Source organism: Nelumbo nucifera, chromosome 2, assembly GCF_055504915.1.
Source record: "Nelumbo nucifera cultivar China Antique chromosome 2, China Antique-T2T, whole genome shotgun sequence".
Lineage (NCBI taxonomy): Eukaryota > Viridiplantae > Streptophyta > Magnoliopsida > Proteales > Nelumbonaceae > Nelumbo > Nelumbo nucifera.
In genome coordinates this window covers 89,735,811-89,757,495 of record NC_142650.1, presented here as the reverse complement: position 1 = coordinate 89,757,495, position 21,685 = coordinate 89,735,811, and the positions used below count along the sequence as shown (strand labels likewise).

At 40.4% G+C, this 21,685-nt stretch overlaps 1 long non-coding RNA gene across 2 annotated transcripts; it reads left to right on the top strand.

Moving 5' to 3' along the window:
- The first annotated feature begins 19,154 nt into the window (after positions 1–19,154).
- LOC148802437 (uncharacterized) lies at positions 19,155–21,316 on the top strand. 2 transcript variants are annotated; one of them, XR_016083049.1, is made up of 3 exons: positions 19,155–20,008; positions 20,089–20,510; positions 20,602–21,316. It is a non-coding gene; the product is annotated as an uncharacterized LOC148802437 (long non-coding RNA). The 2 variants fall into 2 exon arrangements; XR_016083050.1 differs by having other exon boundaries at positions 19,156–20,004.
- Positions 21,317–21,685: the final 369 nt, after the last annotated feature.

The following is a 21,685-nucleotide window of genomic DNA, read 5'->3' as shown; positions in this document are numbered from 1 at the left end:
TTTTGAAGTAAGAAGAATAATTATAATAATATATAGTAATATATCCAAGTAGTAATTATATAAAAAATAATTAATTATTTTAATATAGTAATAATTATAAAATATATAATTCATATAATTAATTATTACTATATTAATATAATTAGTATGTTTGATAAAAGATAAATACTTGGATATATAATTAATACTAATATTAATATAATTAAAAATTTTAAACTAAGTGATGGTGCATGACCTGGGTGCTCCTAGTTGGAGGGTGCTATCGACGTCACTTGCTTAGTAGGATGATTAACTTGCAAGACAAACAGACCAGAGAACCCGGGGTGGCTAACCCGAGGAGGTCGCTCTGATGCTTAAGTTAGTATTCAGATGTGCGAGCTATAGGTTGAATGCTAGAGAGCTAGAGAGCAAATAGACGTGCGTACCTCGACTTCAGATGGTTGAGGTCCATATATAGGTGGGTGACTGTAACTCTTCTGAAACGCCCCCAAAATCTTTGCTCTAAGCCATTGGGGTCTGTTCCTAGAAGGTGGGGATTTCGCTAACTAACGAGAGTCACTACTACCTTCCGATTCGGATAGGATAGAATTAATGCCTACGGTTACGTGATGTGTCCCCGAGAGGCTCAGATATAGTCGTTAGCCTTCTAGACACTTGCCACGTGTCACCCTAATAAGTACGATCTTTTGGGATACCTAAGTTTAGGTACTAACCAAGGTGGCCAACATGCCTGAGGTGAAGCAACCTGCTAAGGTGGTTGGGGTGTGGCCCGACTTGTTGAGGTGATCAGGTATACGAAGTTAGTTTGCCAGATAGATGAGGATGCTGAGTCATGTGTTCAATCACCTGATCGAATCCACGCATCCGCTGCTTACTAGGTCAGGCCAAATCACCCCTCATCAGTTGCCCCCCACTCCCCATGCCAGGGGTCCTGCCCTAGTGCGGGGAGGTCATGACGAGGCTAGATCGGTTTGGCAATCTTCTTCTAGGTCATCACCCGGCATGGCAGTCCATCGTCAGCGACCCACCTGGTTTGACCATAAGCCCAAATCGCGTGTTAGGAATGAACAGACGATACACGGATTCCAAAACTCCGTGGACGTCAAAACATACGCTCATCTGCTTTCATCTCGTGGTGCGCGCAATCAGTTTTGAATGAGAACCGTTGGATGCTTCAAATCTGGATTGTTCAAGATAGATTATTCCGGTTATAAATAGGGCCCTTGGGGGTCCCATTTTGTCACTTGTACTTAGTGTTCTCATGTCTGGAACTCGCACCTTGGTGTCTAGTTCGGTGCTGTCCGCCTTTGTGTCTGAAGTCGCTTTCTTTTCTCGTCGGGGTCGCTTTCTCCTTGGGGTAAGTTTTCCTTGCTTCAGTCCGCTCCTTTGTTTCAGCATGAATGATTTTAGTTTTTCCCTTAGTGATAGTGAGTCTACTCAAACTGGGGAAACCTCCTCGGCTAGCTCTTCCTCAGCTAGTGAGCACGAGTCCAATCCAGCCGATTGACCACCTCGGCCCAGGAACATGAGGTTGGCCCCACCGAGGTGACTTCCTTAGTGCATCCTACTGATCCCAGTTCGGCCGAGGAGGCCCTTCGAGAACGCAAGTCATATAGCGGGAAGGCATCTTCTTCCAAGCTGCCCAAAAAATCGTCTAAGCTGGTGAAAAGTGCCAAGAAATCCTGGGGTCCAGACAACTTCGGCCCTTCAACTCTATCTCCTAAAGGACTTCTGGCCTTGGTCCTCAAATACAATATTCTCGAGAACCTCAGTTACTCTAATCCCTTGGGGCAACATCCTTGGCAGCACGACCACTATCTTTGAGGAGCAGCTCGTGGCTGGGCTTCATCTCTCGCTTCATCCTTTCTTCATCGAGGTCATTAAATATTTCAATGTCACTATAGACCAGTTGCACCCGAACTCGATTCGGACCAACATAGGAACCATCTCGGTCTTCCACAACTTTGGCTTGCCTTTAGACTTAGATGTCTTCAGTTCGGTTTGTGGGGTCAAGAAGAATTCCACTGACCTCATCCAAGAGGGCAAGTTGCGTTATTATATCTTCTTCCAACCTGGATACAAAATCCTCCACGATTACTCGAACAAGGTCCCGACTTGGAAAAGGAGGTATTTTATTGTCTCTACCGAAGAGGGGTGGCCTTTTCCTACTCATTGGAGGACCTGTATTAAGGACCCTACGGACAAGCTCAGCTCGGAGTAGTGAGAGGAGATATATTTCTTGGTTGATCTCCAGTTGTCTATAGAGGAATGTTTGTTTGGAAAGATGCTTGTGGAGGCCGGATTGAGTCCTTCGGGTAGGTCGGCACCTCGGCGCATTAGCTTTCTCTTGCTTGATTTTATGATTACTTTGGCTAGTCCATCGTGATTTCTGTAGGAACTATGACTGACATTCCCGGTGCTGAGCTTTTTGGGAATATGAAGAAGAGGAAGAAGAGGACATCATCATAGAGTAACGCCCCTCTTTAGGTCATCGGTACTCACACCACCGAGCCCGTAACTACTAGTTCTCGGGAACCTCTAGTCATCAACCTAGTCAAGGAAGACCGTGAACAGGCTCCACCTCCTCCACCCGAAGCAGTTCAATCTCCATCATGCCAGGTCGCCACCCCCGGGGTTGATTCCTCTTGTGAGGGCCTCAAGGGGGTCCCGAGCAACCTGAACATCAAAAATAGCCTTCTTAAGAGCAGGGGCGAGGTCTTCCCCTCCGAGGTCCAGAAGTTTGTCGGGCTGCTTGTCGAGCAATTGCTGTCCCGGGGTGTGAGTACCTGCATGGTGGTGCATTCTTCGGCCTAGATTCCTTTTACTACTTTGGTTTCCATCACTTGGCCTAATTTTTCTAATTTCACAAGTGAATTCCATACTATACTCCCTTGCCCAACAATCTGAGTTGCGTCAGCAGGAAGCCTGAGCTGCTTAGGCGAAGGCTAAGGAAGAAGATGGAAGGGTTATCTTCGACCAAGTCAAATTGTCGAAGGCCCAGGGCTAAATCCATAGGCTTGAGAATGATGTGCGGGCTCAGAAGGAGTTGCTCAAGCACATGATGAAGGAAGCCGAGGAGCTAAGACTATGGAAGAGCATGAGGCCGCCTTTGGTGGGGAGATCGTGAAAGCCAGGAAGGCCGTTGTTGCTGAGTACTAGAGTTCAGAGGAATTCCGCGAGTTGAAGATAAAAATCGGTACTAGGGCTTATAGAAAGGGCTTCAAGCTATGCCATTGGCTGACTAGGTGAGAGTTCCCCGAGCTTGACCTTTGCGCCATCACCACCATCAGTGTCACTAAGGTCATGGCTATGGAGGTTGAGAAAGACTCAGACTCGGAGGAAGTGAGTGGTGATGAGCTCGACGAGGGGGAAGAGGGGAGGACAATAGTTGACGAGGTTGTAGGGACTGACGAGGTTGCTGCTGCCAAGGACGACATGGAGGTCGAGCCACCCAGATCTTACGAGCATGTCGAAGATAAGGGTGAGGAACCCCGAGATGACTGATCCGTTGCCTCTTTTCTTGGACCTCTTTACATATGTACTTGTACTGATCCTTTAAGCTCAACTTATTAGATTATCTCTCTCTCTCTCTTTTTTTCTTTTTCCTGAATGTACTGGGACCATCCCCCCTTTTTGAAGCAAGGAAGTGCGTTTTGTTCACCACTCTATTCCGTTGTGCAAAGAATTCTCTTAGTGCAGACTGTTCCGAATAGATCTGAAGTCGATATAAGTTGAGGTGCACAGATACTATAAGGCATATGCCCGACCTTCCTGTGCACTAATGAGATTGATCGTGAACTATTTTTCGTTTTTCCCATGCCAACAAGGCGACTAGGTCTTATAGCATTGAGGTCTTTTCCAGCTCAGCCTATTAGCCCTTAGGCTGTGGGATTGATTGATAGTCCACTCTCTTGTGTACAAACTGACCAAATCGGTGGTCTTCTTGTCTTAGCCCTTAGGCTCTTGAGAGTGACTCACAGTCCACTCTCCTGAGTACAAACTGACCAGCTCAGTGGTCTTCTTGACTTAGCCCTTAGGCTCATTGGAGTGACTTGTAGTCCGTTCTCCTGATTATGTCCGATCTATATGCTCATACATAGTATCTTCTTAAGTTGTCAACATTCCAAGCATGGGGTACTTGCTTCCCCTCCATTATTTCAAGCTTGTTTGTGCCTTCGCCGAAAACTCACTTTACCTTATACAGACCTTCCCAGTTCGGACTGAGTTTACCGACACCGGGCTTAGATACCATCACCTTCCGGAGCACTAGGTCACCAACTTGAAATTGGTGTCTCTTAACCCAGGCGTTGTAGTACCAAACTACTTGTTGCTGGTAAGCCATAGTCCGAATATAGGCCAGGTCGCGTACCTTCTCGATTAAGTCAAGGTGGGTTCATAGTTTGTCATTGTTGGCGTCTTCGTCATACACCTCGAACCGCAAGGAGGGTACTTCGATCTTAGTTGGAATCATGACTTCTATTCCACATGTCAAATTGAATGACGTTTCTTCGGTTGCAATTTTGATAGTTGTTCAGTAGGCCCAGAGAACGTTGGGCAGCTCGTCCACCCACAATCCTTTAGCTCACGCCAAGCAAGCTTTTAGTCTGCGGAGAAATGCCCTATTCATTACCTTGGCCTATCTGTTCGCTTGAGGGTAAGGGTGTGCAACCGAAGTGAAATTCTGTTGGATCCCCATCTCGGCACACCAGTTCTAGAATTTGATATCTTCAAATTGCTTCCCGTTGTCCAATTCAACACCTTGGGTAGTCCAATATAGCATACTATGTTCTTCCAGAAGATGTTCTGCACGTTTCGGGCTATGATTGTTACTAGCAGTTTGGCTTCCACCCACTTCGTGAAATAGTCCACTACCAAGACTAAAAATCTCCTCTGCCCAATTGCCAATGGGAATGGTCCAAGGATGTCTTTCCCCCATTAAAAAGGGCCACGGGCTAGTTAAATATTTTAGGTCGGCAATAGGTTGATGAAGGATGTTGCCGTGCCTCTAGCATTTGTTGCATTTCTTGATGAGATCGAGTGCATCCATTTTCATGGTAGACCAATAATATCCTTGATTTAGCACCTTTTGGGTGAGTGCCCTACCCCCAGGTGTCCTCCACAAAGGCCTTCTTGGATCTCGTGGAGTACCCAGTCTGCTTCTAAAGGCCGTAAGCAACGTAGGTAGGGGAGCGTAAAGGATCTTCTATATAGTCTCCCGTTGATAATGACATACCGAGCTGACTGTCACTCTACCCTTTGAGCTATGCTACGATCTGTTGGTAGGGTCCCGTGGAGCAAATAATCGGTGAGTGGATCAACCGAGCTCGGTTTTGCTAGCAACACAGGAGCGACCTCTTCTGCCCCCCGAGAATGCTGGGCCGAGATAGGTCTTCTATGTACACCATTCTCATGGTGTTGTCATAGGTGCTTGCTAGACGTGATAAGGCATCGGCTTCGGTGTTTTCGAACCTAGGTATTTGTTGGACAAACCAAGAGAGGAAGGCTAGTAGGATTTCCCTTACTTTAGTTAGATAAGCTGCCATGGTAGGGTCCTGAGCTTCGTACTCACCATTTACCTAATTCACAAAAAGCTGGGAATGGCTGCATACTGTAATGTTCTTTGCACCAACCTTCTTTGCTAAGTTCATCCCGGCTATTAGTGCCTCATACTCTGCCTCGTTGTTTGACGCCTTAAATCCGAACTAGAGAGTGTACTCCAACTTAACCTCACTCGGCCCATATAGCAGGAGTCCAACACCGCTTCCTCGTTGATTGGACAAGCCATCCACATGGAGGATCTAGGGATCCTTATCCCAAGTCAGGGCCTCCTCCTCAACTGGGACCGGTGCCGCGCTGGTTGTCACTTCAGACGTGCCCGTAGGCTCAGTCACCTCAGGGGTCAGCGTGCTGAATGTGCATTCCGCAATGAAATCCGCCAAGGCTTAAGATTTGATCGCTAGACACGGCTCGAATCGAATGTCGTACTGGATTAGCTCGATAAGCCACTTTGTCAACCTTCCTGATACCTTGGGCTTCAGTAGGACGTGCCTCAAGGGTTTATTGGTGAGGACGACAATCGTGTGAGCTTGAAAGTAGGGGCGCAGTTTCCGGGCTGCTATTACTAATGCGTATGCCAACTTTTCGATATCGGTATATCTGGTCTCAGCTACCTGAAACACTTTGCTTACATAGTAAATGGGTCATTGGACTCAGTCTACCTCTCTAATTAGTACCAAGTTGACCACCTCGTCACTTGCCGAGAGGTACAACTTTAACTCGTCTCCTTCTTCAAGTCAGGTCAGAATCGATGGAGGCTTAGGTACCTTTTTAGCTCATCGAATGCGAGCTGGCATTCTTCGGTCCACTCAAAGTTTTCATTCTTTTTGAAGGCTTTAAAAAAGGGTAGGCATTGACCTTCCGGTTTAGACATGAATCGGCTCAGGGCAGCTACCCGGCCAGTTAGCTTTTGAACTTCCTTTACTTTCTGGGGTGGTCTCATATTTTGTCCGGGTTGGCCTCGACACCACGTCAGTTTATTATATAACCAAGGAAGTTGTCCGATGTGACCCCAAATACACTTGTTCGGGATGAGCTTCATATTAAATTTTCTTAGAATTTGGAAAATGCACTTTAAATCATCAATTAAAGAATTTGAAGATTGGGTCTTCACGACCATGTCATCGACGTAACACTCAACTTTGTTGCCAATTAATGGTTCAAAGACTTTATTTACAAGGCGTTGAAAGGTCGCTCCAGCATTTTTTAGTTTGAAGGGCATCACTTTATAACAGTATAGCCCTAGTTCGGTTACAAAAGCAGTCTTGTCCTAGTCAACTACGTCCATCCTAATTTGGTTGTAGTCGGTGTAGGCATCCATGAAGCTCAGTAACTCATGTCTCGAGGTCACATCTACTAGACGATCTATTCTAGGGAGTGGGAAGCAATCCTTCAGGCAAGCTCTGTTGAGGTCAATGTAATCGACGCACATGCACCACTTTCCGTTGGCCTTCTTCACCAACATAGGGATGGCCACCTAGCTCGGGTATTGGACCCCCTTAACGAAGTCTGCTGCGAGGAGCTTCCTAACCTTGTCATCGAGTACCCTCCACCGTTTTGGGTGAGGTTTCATTTTCTTTGTCTAACTGGCCTGATAGTTGAGTCCACATTAAGTTTGTGAGTTATGATATCGGGGTCTATACCAAGCATTTCTGCCGCAGACTAGGCAAGCACATCTAAGTTATCGAGTAAGAAACTTACAAGTTGTGACTGAAGTGGTTTGCTTCGTAGTGCGCCGATCTGGAGTGTCTTCTTTGGTTCGACGTCGGAGACTGGAACTTGGAAAGTTTCCTCCATTGGTGCAGCTCTCTCTTCTGTATGTTTGGGAGGAGGCTCGAGTTCAACATCCTCTGCCAACTTTGCCTTGCCCTTCAACATGGCCACATAGCACATACGTGATTCGAGCTAATCACCTCATACTACCCCTACTCCGCAGTCTATAGGAAACTTCATGGACAGATAATAAGTTAACACCACTGCGCGGAGGGTGTGTAGGATGGGCCTCCCTAAAATTGCGTTGTAGGGGGATGGGGTTGCGACCACCAGGAACGTGTGCTCGATGTGAACCAAATTGGGCCAAGCTCTTGTTGAAACTAGAACTGTGGTTTTGCCGAGGGGTCTTACCACTTTGCCGCTAAACCCGACTAATGGTGTGTCTACTGGCTTCAAGTCCTTCCAACTTAACTGTAAATTGTTAAATGTTTCCACGGACAAGATATCTGCTGAACTCCCAAAATCTACCAGTACCCACTTCACCTCAAAGTTGTTGATTACAAGCTTGACGACAAGGGCATCATCGTGCGGATTCTATACTCCACGCACATCGTCCTCGGTAAAGTAAATAGGCTCTTTTACTCGAGGTCGCTTGGGAGGATTTTCTGCTTCGTGTTCCAACTCTCGGATTGAGGTCTTCCCTACCGCTGTGCTGCACCCCGCAACAATGGATCCGTCGGTGATCATATTGATCACCCCAAAGATCGGTCTGTCTTCTAGCGGGGGCTGTTGCCGAGGTGGCTGATCGTTTCTTCTGCTTGACTCTAGGGCTTCTCTTCTCTGGCCGGCCTGCCAGTCTACCATCTCCCTATCCTCATGCTGAATGAATTTCTTTAGATACCTATGACGAATTCGTTCTTCAATCTCATCACGAAGGTTTCGACAATTCTTAGTGTTGTGCCCGATGTCACGACGAAAGTGGCAATAGACATTAGAGTTTCTGGTTGCTGGGTCTCCTGCATCCTGGGTGGCCACTTGACGTAGCTAGCATCCTTGATTGCCATCAAAATCTCACCCCATTTTGCGTTGAGGGGGGTATAGGTGGTCCTCTCTACTGGGGGGTCCTAGATCGCCAACCTGACCTAGAATCTCAAGGTGGTGATTTGCTCTTTCTACATGGAGACTTACTTCTTGGTGACTTGCTCTTCCTTCACCGATGCTTGCTGCTGCTAGTCCCTTCATCTTCTCTTTTCCTCTTTTCCCCTACTGAATCTCTACCTTGGAGCCTAAGGCTTCTTCCGTCTTCATGAACTTCTCAACGTCAGAAAGGAACTTCTCGATCGTCTTTAATGGGTGTACTTTGAGGTGCCACGTGAACTCAACATGCTTCACTCTTTTCTGAGCTGCAGTGAGGCATATGGTTGGGTTGAGGTTGGGTATCTACAGACACTCTTTGTTGAAATGTGTGATATAGATTCTAGTTGATTCATTCTTTCTGTACCACATTCAGAAGGCTCGACATGGATTTTGGGCACTTCTTATTGGTGATGAAATGGGCAGTAAAAATGTCGGCGAACTGAGCCCAACTCTAGATTGAGCCTGGTGCTATCTGCCCCGACAAGGAGCATCTGAGATTGGAATGCATCGACGTGGTCATTAGGATCGGACTTCCCACCGTACGTCTCCAGCGCGAGTGTTTTGAAGTCTTTTGGCCTCGGGGCCGCAAGGATCTCTGGCGCTAGGGGGGAGGGCCGGCTCAACAAAACAAGAACCGGTAGTGCAACTACTAAGCTCACTTCCTCCCTTACCCTGCTCGGTTCTAGAAGGATGTTACTCTTTGGCGAACTATTTTATACTACTATATGGCAGTTTTTACGATGACGTCGCTTCTTCAATGTTTCAACATTGGTGTTGTTTACTTCGGTGTTGTCAGGCACCTCAACTCTGGTGCATTTTTATTCTTGGATATTATCATGAGGAGAAAGTTAGTTTTTGTTGCTCATGTCCTCCCTATCACAGATGGTATGCTAGTCCATACGGGAGTAGAGGGGTCTCAGCGCGAGCCCACACCTCATGTCCCGGCCTAGCAGTTGCTGTTCTGGAGGTCATGGTTCTCAGGCCGTGAGTGTTGTTGCTGATTGGTCTTGGTTCGCGTACTATTCTCAGGCCGGTTCCTTGGATTTGCTCCCTGAGATGGTGGGGGCATGCGTTGACCCTCAACTCTATCCTGAGGTGGGGTCCGGACTCATGAAGGTGCTGTGACTCGAGATGCTTTTACACCCTGGGGAGGAGATCGACATATGCCCTATGGACGTTGGTCCTGGTTCTGGTTTGGCTGTGGCAATTGAGGGAACTGTTGCTGGTAGAGGTAGTATTGCTGGAACTGTTGATATTGATGCATCTGTTGCATCTAAAGCTGCATAACTCGGACACTTTGGACTAGCTCATCAAACTAGTCAGGCCTGACCCCAGGAGGTACCACATAGGGCTCCGGGATGGAGGAGGTAGTGCTCACCTGGGGCAGTGGGGCGCACAATGGTTGAGTAGTGAAAGTCTGATTCACCTGACCTCCCGAGATGGTTAGGGGGATAGTGATCTGACCAATGGTTATTGAGGGGCCTTCAAAGTAAATGGTGGTGTGGTCTTTCCCCCTAGTAACAGTCATGTCAATGGCCTTGCCAATATTGCTTGATGATGCCATCGAGTACAATAAAAATTGAGAGTGAGTAGGGACTGATTTTATGTAGCGTTCCCATAGACAGTGCCAGATGATGGTGCACGACCTGGATGCTCCTACTTGGAGGGTGTCGTCGACATCACTTCCTTAGTAGGATGATTAACCTGCAAGACAAATAGACTAGAGAACCTAGGGTGGCTAACCTGAGGAGGTCGCTCCGATGCTTAAGTCAATATTTAGATGTGCGAGCTATAGGTTGAATGCTAGAGAGCTAAAGAGCGAATAGACATGCATACCTCGATTTTGGGTGGTTGAGGCTCATATATAGGTGGGTGACTGTAACTTGTGAAACGCCCCCAGAATCTTTGCTCTGAGCCGTTGGGGTCCATTCCCGGAAGGCGGGGTTTCCGCTAACTAACGAGATTCATTACTATCTTCCGATTTGGATAGGATAGAATTAATGCCTACAGTTACGCAATGTGTCCCCGAGAGGCTCGGAGACAACAATTAGCCTTCTAGACACTCACCATGTGTTACCTTGATAAGCACGATCTTCTAGGATACCTGGGTTTAGGTACTACCCAAGGTGGTCGACATGCCCGAGGTGAAGCGACCTGCCTAGGTGGTCGAGGTGTGGCCCAACCTGTTGAGGTGATCAAGTATACGAAGTTAGTTTGCCAGATAGCTGAGGATGCTGAGTCACGTGTATAGTCACCTGATTGAATCCACGTGTCCGCAGCTTACTAGGTCGGACCAAATCACCCCTCATCATTAAGATTTTCTATGTTTTATAAATATAATAGTAATATATCAAATAAGTATAACAATAATGTGAATAATTTATTGCAAATATCAAATAAATTATTAAAATAGAAAATTCATTATGAATAATCAATAGCGAATTAATTAAAAAGTACTAACAATTATTTCAAAATATATAACCTATAAATTAAACCTAAATGACTATTATATTAATAGAAAAGCAATAATTATAATATTCTAATCAAAATAATAATAATAATAATTGATTAATAAATATTTAATTATTATTAAATAATTAAATAATCACTATTTAATTATTAATAAAACTAATAATAAAAGTAAATCATTAAAATTAATTAAACAAATCAATATTTAGTATTACTAACTTACAAAAAAATAAATCAGTATTTAACATTACTATTTATTGTAATATTAAGTAAAAAAATCATTACCACTTAGATAATAATATTAAGACATTATTATTATTATTATTCTTATTATTATTATTATTATTATTATTATTATTATTATGATTACTATTGAATTATTAAACCTTTATATGCTGAATAATTTTTATCATATTATTAAGTGATTTACCAACAAATTAAATATTAAAAAATAATGTTTAATATTAAATAATAAACCTTAAATAATCATAATTAGAGATAATTTAATGTTTCATTTAACTTTTTCCTAAAAAATGTTCGATCATATACCGATGGAAATTATTATTATCAATATTAAAATAAAAAGTATAATAGTTATATTAATGAATCACATTATTTCCATGTTATCTAAAATAGTAAAATAAAAACATATTATTTATATATTAACATATAATATAATCTCAAAATACAATATATTAGATATAAATTAAAGAACTAACTATTTTTTCTTCGTTTTCTTGCAAGGATTTCCACTGATATAGCATTGTGAATTTGTTTGAAATTCCAATTGAGGTATGTTAACATTATTTACTTAACAAAGTTACAATATAACATTATTCTTCTTCTATTAGTTGTTAATTTATTGATTTAGCTCACTTAATTTCACTTAATAGAAGCTTGTTTTTGTTGTTTACTCTTTGACAATATTCGTATAGTAATAATGTTAGCTCACTGAAATAGTAGTAATATTAGTATATTAGTATTGATTAGCTCACTTGATTTTGCTAATATATATAGTAATATATCAAATAATTATAATAATAAATTAAAAAAATTATATAATATTATATAACAAATTATTATAAAAAATTTCATTGTGAATACTCTATAACTAATTAACTATAAAATATTAACGATTAGTACATAATATATAAGTTATAAATTAAATAAATATTAAATTATAAGTAAATAATTACATAGTCACTATTTAATTAATAATAAAAATAAATCATGAAGATTAAATAAATAAATCAATAATTAATAGTGCTATTGATTGTAATATTAAATAAAAAATCATTATCATTTAGAAATATAATATATAAGACATTATATTATTATTATTATTGTTAAACATTTATATGTCAATTAATTTTTATTATATTATTAAGTGATTTACCAAAAAAAATAAATATAAAAAGATAAATAATTTTTAGTATTAAATAATTAAATTAATTACTACTGAAACATAAATATAATAATTAATTAAATTATTTTTAATGTCAAATATTAAAACAATATTTATTTTTATTGCAATAATAATACAAACAAAATACATAAAAACTAAGTAATCAACCTTATAATCATAATTCGAGATAATTTAATGTTTCATTTAACTTTTTCCTTAAAAAGTGCCCAATGATATACCATTGGCAATTATTATTATCAATATTAAACTAAAAAATGTAATAGTTATCTTATTGATTCAAACTATTTCCATGTTATTAAAATAGTAAAATAAAAAACATATTATTTATAAATTAAAATATAATATAAATATAATTTCATTACTATTTTTTCTTTACTTTATCATAGAGATTTCCATTGATATATCATTGTGAATTTATTCAAAATTTCAGTTAAGGTATGCCAACCTTTTTTATCTAATAGAGTTATGTTATAACGTTCTTCTATTTTTATTGATTGTTAATTTATTAAATTTAATTACTAAATTTCAGTTATCTTATCTTATTTAGACACAACATTTATTAAAAATAATATTCATGTGTTATGTTCATGTACAATTGCAATGGTTTTTAATCTAGGACAATAGGCTAAGGAGGATAAAAAATTAAGAAGATTTGTTTTTATAGAAATAAAAGAAAATTGTTAGATGCTTTAGAAACTTTCATTTGTAGACTTTGTGTTTCTAATCATAACATTAGTGGTATATTGTTTAATTGTTCATATTAGTGGTATATCAATCATTCCTGCCACCTACTACCGTCAAAATCATAGATTTCGAACACAACACATCTCCCAAGACAACCAAACTTCACCAAAACTTTTCACTAACCACTTGATTGACAACCCAACAAATTTTATATTAAAAATGTCCATTATGCCCTTTGTACAAAAAGATTCTAAGTCAATCATTTTCGTTGCTCACATCTCTCAAAATCTTAAATCTCCATCACTACACCTCTCCCAAGGCACCCAAACCTTACTAAAATCTTCATCAACCTCTTGATCAATCACTCATCTAATTTTATACCCAAAAATACTTATTTTTTCCTTCATCTAGAAAGATTCCAAATCAACCAATTCTGTTACCACTATTCTCATAATCTTAACTCTCAACCACAACACCACTCCCAAGACACCCAAACCTCACCAAAATTTTCATCAACCACCTAATTGACCATCTAACAAATTTTAGACCCAAAAAGTATCCATTTTGCTCCTTATTTAGAAAGATTCCTAATTGACTATTATCATTACATGCTACTCTCAAAATCTTAGATGTCGATCACAACACCTCTCTCAGGACACCCAGACTTCACCAAAACTTTCATCAATCGCCTTATTGACCAACCAACAAATCAATCATTCTCGTTACTCGTTACTCACAAAATCTTAGATCTCTATCACGACACCTTTCCCAAGGTACCCATATCTTACCAAACCTTTATTAACCAATGATCAAATTTTAGACCCAAAAATACCTATTTTTCCCCTCATCTAGAAAGATTCTAAATCGACCACTTACATAACCACCACTTTCAAAATCTTAGATCTCAGCCATAACACCACTTCCAAGACACCCAAACCTCACCAAAACTTTCATTAACCACTTGATTGAAATCCAATAAATTTTAGACCCAAAAAAAATCCATTTGATCCCTTATTTAGAAAGATTCTAATTTGACTATTCCCATCACCCACTACTCTCAAAATCTTAGATTTCGATCACAACACCTCTTCGAAGACACCCGAACGTCACCAAAGCTTTATCAACCACCTGATGGAACACCCAACAAATTTCAGATTTAAAAATTTCCATTTTACCCATTGTACACAAAGATTCCTAGTTGACTACTATTGTTTCTCGCTACTCTCAAAACCTTAGATATCTATCTTGACATTCTCTCATCTCCTTCTAAGACATCACCGAACCCTAACCTCTCCAACCTCCATGGCTTACCATCGAACTCCCCCCTTTCTGTTGTTACCCTGAACCTCCATTAACAAACCAAACATCTCTCTCTCTCTCACACACACACACATACGCAACTCTTTCTCACAATTTCTCCACTCCCTCACCCCCAACCTTAAACCACCGAACCCTAACCTCTCCATCTTCTTCCTTCTCTCCTTTCCACCTTCTTCCTCCATTAACAAATCCACCTTCATGAGCCCTCTCACCACCTTCCTTAACACACTAACCACTCCTCCCACCTCCATGAAACACCCAAAAAAAGCCACGAATCAATCCACCTTTTTCCTCTACCACCAAAATCCCAAACCAGTCCACCATCTTCTTCCTCCTCCCACCTCTCCCTAACTAAAACACCATGATCAAACCCAAACCTCCATCATCTTCCTCTCCATAAGCCTTTCAACAAATAAAAAAAAATCCCAAAAGGAAATAGTAGCAAGTAGAAGAAGGAGAAAGATGAAAAAGAAAGAAGAAAACGAAGAGAAGTTGTCCTCCATCGTTTCGTCTAGGTGAGGAGTAGTTGAACCACCATCCTCTCCCTTTCCTCCACTCTTCTCTAACACAAAACTTGGACAATGAAATCTCATCTTTCTTTTCTCCCTCCAACATCTAAACCGAACTTTAATCTCTCCCTCTCTTTCCCTCATTTCACATAAACCTGAACCAAATCCTTTCCTTCCTTCACTTATCTCACTTAGTCTAAAACAAGAAGAAAACCTAGAGAAACCTATGTAATTTTGGTCATGCTGTCAAGAGGGAGAGAGAGAGAAGAAAGAAGAAGTAGAGAAGGAGGAAAGAAGAAGAAAGGAAAAGAAGAAACCCAAGCTAGTCCCCCATCTATTCGATCCAAGCAAGACATGACTCTAGAAGGTACTGTTACAATTTCAGCACCATTTTTTCCTCAATCAAGATTGTCGCCATTACCCATATTTGGTTAAAGGCCACAAGGAGGTGAGCTACATGCCTTATTTTGTTTTGTCTTTTTTTTTTTGTTTGCGTTGTTATTTTGTTCTTGTTTATTTTTGTTGATATTGTTCTCATCTTTTCTTAAAACTTATTAATGTTTTTGTTTCTTAACATTAATGTTTTTTCCACGATGTACTACTTTGTTTGAAGATTGATTCCATTATAGTTAGATGTAGGAAACTTTAGTATGAATAGTTACAAATTTGAGTAAAAAACTATGTATTTGATAGTATTTTTTTTGCTTCTTAGTTTTCAGATTTTGTTCTATTTGATTTAATATTTATGTGCATGATTCTTGTGAAATGTGGTTATACTTAGTTGAATATCAATGTTAGAATACTGAATTCTTTTCAATTTCCCTGTTTTCAAATTTAGTTTTGTTTGATTAGGACATAGTATGCATGCTTGAATCTTTGTTATGTTTATCTAAGTAACAACTTAGGTTTGAATCACCTTAAAAGAGGTAGCTCATGGGAATTGAATCCCTTGTGTTTTAACCTCACTCATTTTCAAGAAAGATCAAGTGGTATTAAGAGGATTAATGAGTTGCATCCAAGTTTTATGGTTGGCTATGTAGTACTCACTCTTATTTCCACATGTAGATGATGGATTTAGAGTTGATTTATTGTTAAAAAATCCTCAAATTGGATATGCACAAAGATCAGAGCTGAAATTGGATTTAGAGTTGATTTTGAGGTTGGCATTTGTTTAATCAATTTGTTGTTGATGTAGAGACATGCATAGAAGAGAACATGTCAAATTATTTCACGAATAACCATTTAAACATCAGAGTTGAACTTTATAAGGGTCTAAGAAATGCAATTATCGTAAGAGATACTTATGCATCATATGTAAGACGTCATGTGGTATTACCATCAACTTTCACTGGAGTCCCAAGATATATGGTACAAAATTATCAAGATGCAATGGCAATTTGCAGATGGGCAAGACTAACTGACCTCTTTCTTACATTCACATGTCCAAAATGGAATGAAATAAAGAAATTTGTAGAGATAATCCTAGGTTAGAAATAAGAAGATAGACCAGATGTTGTTGCTTGCGTCTTTAAGATTAAACTACACCAAATCATGAGAATTTTGAAAAAGAATTCCTTCCATTTAGGAAGAATCATTATAAGTATTGTAACTAATTGTTACTAATATTCATATATTTTTTATTAAAAAATATTATTAATAATGTTATTTTAATATATAACTAATTGTTTGCAACAATTTATACCATTGAATTTCAAAAACAGGGGTTCCTACATCCGTATATTTTGTTATTCATGCATCTAGATGATAAACCTTCAATACCAATAGAAGTTGATAGAATTATTTTAGCAGAGCTTCAAGATAAAGATCTTGATGCATATGAAACAATGGTTCAATTTATGATTCATGGTCAATGTAGAGATTCAAACCCAAATGCTCCATGCATGATTAACTAAAAAATGCGTCAAGCATTATTATATTAAAGAAATTTTGTAATTAGACCACATTTGATAGAAATGGTTATCCTATATATAGGAGGAGAAAAAATGGATGAATTGCGATGAAGAATGATATGTAGTGGATAATAGATGGATCATTCCATGCAATATTATATTACTTTATCAGTTTCAAGCACATATCAATGTGGAATCATTTAATCATTCAAGATTTATTAAGTACTTATTTAAGTGTGATAATAAAGGACAAGATAGGGCCATTGTTGTTATTGAGGAAAATGTTGTACAAGGGGATCAGAGTGAAATTCGTGAGGTAAAGGAGTTGATGAAATCAAAACTAATTTGAACTGTCAATATATTTTAGCTTCAGAAGCTTGCTGGAGAATATTCTAATTTGGAACAAACAAAGTTCACTCAATAGATATGTGCAAATGAAATATATGATGATGCAAGTGAGTTAACATATGCTAATTTCCCTACAAAGTGGGTATGGAATAAAAAAATAAAATTTGGACAAGAATAAAGTTTAGAAAATCAATTGGGAGAATTTACTATGTGCATCCAACTTCAGCTAAACTATTTTACCTTTAAATGCTTTTAAATTAACATTTTCAACACTTGGATTACTAGATGATGATTATGAGTGGCATGAGACTATTGAACAAGCAGGTTTATGGTTTATAGGTCAAGAGTTGCGTGAAATTTTTATTACAATTTTATTATTTTGTGATATTTTGGATCCACCAAAATTGTGAAATAAACATTGGGGAATTATTTTCACATGATGTTTTACATCATCAAAGAAGAATACTATAAGATAGATCAATTGAGTTATTGAATGAGCAATTGAAGAAATATGCATTTATTGAGAAAATTTTAAACAACAATAATAGCTCTCTTAGAAATTTTCCCACAATAACATTTCCAAATATGTCATTTAAGTTTTGAGTGGAAATTTGACTAATTCAAGAAAAATGAATTATGATGGAGTATTACAAGGAACCCATATAAATTCATTGAACACAGAGCAAAAAAGTTTATTTGAAACAGTCTTACAGGCAATCCATACAAATTTTAAAGGTTTATTTTTGTTCATGAGAATGAGGGTATGGGAAAAACTTATCTTAAGAAAACAATAATTACACAATTAAAGTCTGAACAAAGGATTGTATTAGTGTGTATTTATCAGGAATTGCAACACTTCCACTTCTAGGTGTAGAACTACTCATTCAAAATTTAAGATTCTACTTGAAATTAGTGACAATACATGTGTGTAATGAAGCTCCAATGACTCATAAAAATGCATTTGGGGCAGTAAATGGAATTATTATAGATCTTATGTGTGTAAAAATTCCATCTTCTATTGGAAAGGATTTCAAAGAGAAACCCGTCTTCTTGAAGGAGATTTCACTCAAATTTTATCTGTTATTAATAAGGGAACAAGAGGAGTAATTGTCTCATCTACGATTAATAAATCAAATTTGTGGCATCAATGTGTTGTTTTCCATCTAACAAAAAATACGAGGCTTAAAGTTACACTCTAGAAGAATTGACCACACTATCTTTGGATAATCAACATGAACCAAATTGGATAAGAATTCCAAAAGAATTTTTTTATTCTAAGAAGGAACTACCCTACTAAAGAGAATGAGAGCTAATAAGTAGGAAATCAGAGCAGAGACCTAGTGAGCAATAGTGTAAGCATACCGTGGTGAGGGATCATCCTTAAATAGTCTGGCACGTTCGAAGGTGAAAGGCCTCACTTGTCTGTTGCTTATGGAGTACGCCCGCAGTGTCACGCTAACCCTTATCTGATTCCCCACGAAGTGGAAGGAATCGAGATTATCTCTACCAGGTGAGCAACGTGCCATTGTGCGTTTAGAGGCACTAAGTAATGCAAGCGGATAAGGGAAGACGTGCTACGTAGGTCATAGCTCCTAAGATTGTATGACTCCTTAGGTTACCAATTGCCTAGGTCAGAGCTATTATGGATTGCCTAAGAGACTCTGCATGCTGATCTACCGTGTTGTTGTTAAGTGAGGTCGGGAGTTATCCACTGCACATAAACCGATCTATTCGGGTGAGGTTTCACCACATGTGATGCCGAGGTCTCATGAAATGGTCCTATCTGCCACATGGTGAGCCATAATCGGGGGAAGGGAGTAGCTCGGATAAGGACAATTTTAGCCTAACGCTCGATGTCAAAATCTTGTTTGGTCACAGATCCAAGCTGGTTCAATTTGCCATATTGGAATCGTTTGACAGATCGTGTGGCGGGTATGTACAAATCTGACATGAAAATTAGCTATCCCGTTCGCAAAAAAAAAATGCACTAAACTGATCAATTTCAGGCCTTAAGAGATGAACTGTCATGCCACTTATAGCCGCCAGATCAAACCAATCGTGACCGTTGATGGGTCTTCTTCCACCTAGGGATCCATTTTCACTTGTCTTTGGCGAGATTAGCGAGTCCGGTGAGGTTGGGTGAGTCCTTGTCCATTTCATTTTCCCTTTTCCATTATGTTTGTGTCCAGGAGTGAGGAGCAAGGTGACACCCAAGTCAGGGAAGGGTCCCCGACTCAAGAGCGCCAAGGTTCTTATAAATGAGCCTCCAGCTCTAGGAGGAAGTCTGAGTTCAGACCTATTTGTTTGATTGAAGCTGCCTTACGATGCATAATGCGTCGGTATCGGACACCCAAGGAGTTGGTGGTCATCCTTCTTGGCTCCAACCAGATTCCTTGGAATCACAACAAGAAGGAAGTCTGTGTCTTCGAGCAGGCCTTTGTGGCCAGGCTCAGGTTCCCATTGGATTCTTTTGTCCCCGAGGTCCAAGAGTAGTATGGCGTAACTTTAGGCCAGCTCCACCCAAACTCTGTCAGAACCTTGGTCGTTACCATCTCGGCATGCCACCACTTCAACCTCCTCCTTAACCTCCAAACCTTTACCGACCTTTTTCGGATAAAGAACTTGGCCAGTTATAAGGGATTTTACTATTTATCTTACTATTTCTGGGCACAAGCTACTAGGCAGCTTCCCAAATAAAGTGCCAAAATGAAAAAAAAAAAAACAAAAAACAAAAGAAAGAAAAGATTCTACCTCTCGGCTAAAGGGAGGTGGCCCTTTACCATGGAGTGGAGCACGACCATCAATGTCTTTGGTGATGAGCCCTTGGACGAACGGCTAGAAGCTCAGATAAACAAACTGGTGGACCGGAAATTGTTGGCTGAGGACATCTTGGCTGAAGAGGCACCATTCCAAATTTGTCTGAGTCCTACGAGTAGGTTGTTGCACCACATTTTGGCATTACTTCACCTACTTTTCTCTTCGGTTTAATGTCTAACGTATATTCCCTTTTGTGCAGGAGAAATGTCAAATGTTGACATCGCCGGGGTCCTCGGTGTTGCTCTTCACAAGAAGATGAAGGCAACCAGCAAGGAGCCAGGTCGATAGAGAGGGCCGCTTAGGGGGTGGTGCACATAGACCTCATGGAAACTGAGGACCAACAGTCAGAAGAGCCGGCCAAGTGAGCGCATACCGAGGATACCGGCTCAATGGTTCCTATGGTGGACGACTAAGGTGAGCCCCTCCAACATCGAGGATCAGGAGAGCAATCAAACCATGGCTCAGGTCAGGGAGCTCAGTACGGAAGGTCATCCTAGAACCCCAAGATTGCCCTCAAGCAAAGTAAGGGAGTATTGCTACCTGACGACCTTAGGGAGATGGGGAGCCCGGAGCCAACCTTCTCTGATGCTTGGGGTTCGGCTTGTTCGGAACCTCATGATGGTAAGTGTATGCCCTTTTCTGATTATCTTTTATGTAGCCCAACTTAATTATCCGAACTGATCGCATAAATGATAAATCTTTTTCTCACAAGCCAACTCCCTCACCCATGAGCTGATAACCAAGGCTGACTAAAGCACTACCGAGTTGGAGGATGCCAAGGGACATCAGTACGTTGCAGTCTCAGTTAACTAGCATTCAGGCTGTAGCCGAGTTGAGCCATGCTGCACTATAGAAGGAAAAGGAGGCTTCGGAAGGACATGTGGCTAAGCTGGAGAAGAAAACCACCGTAATATGCAACAACCTCGATCAAAAGGAGGCTGATGTCACCGAGAGGAGGTCCAAGTTGTTTGAGGACATCAAGAATGCCAAGGAGAAGGCTGTGGAGAAGTACATCACTTTGCCTAAGTTCCATGTTGATAGGAACGAGTTTGCCTCGGACACCTTGATCAAGGGCTTCAAAATGTGGCGTCAACCCATTGCCTCAGTCTTCCCGAAGTGTGACTTGAAGCAACTGAAGTTGTCCGCCATCATTGAGGATGTCAGGAAGAGGGTGGATGAGGAGGACGACGACAACGACGGGCATGACGACGATGAAGAGGGCATGGAGACCAGTGGTGGATGAAATGTGGAAACTGGGGTGATGACTTGCTCCCACTGAAGGATGAACTTTTGCCTATTTTCTTAGACCTTGTAAATATAAACTACATGTATCCTATTTTCTTAGATCTTGTTCAACACTGTGTCGAACTATGTTCCCATCTTTTAAGTAATAAAATGAAACAACTCAGTTAAGTAATAAAACGATGTACCAAGGTGCTTGAAAGCAATATAATAAACGGACCAAGGTGCCAAAAGCGAGTTGGTTGGACCAAGGTCGCCTGAGCAGAGGTCACATAAACAGAGCTCGGGCACCTATGGCCGAGCTATTGAACAAAATTGGGGACCGACCTACCCTCGAGAGTTTCGATCTCATAAGTGATGGGTCCCAATGCCATAGTTACTTTGTAGAGTCTCTCCCATTTCAGACCAAGCTTTCTAGAGCCTGGTTTAGGTACCATGATTTTTCGTTGTACGAGGTCACCAACTCGGAAGCATTGCCTTTTCACTCTAGCATTGTGGTAGAAAGCTACCCTCTACTGGGAGGCGGTAGTTTGGATTTGCACTTAATCCCATAC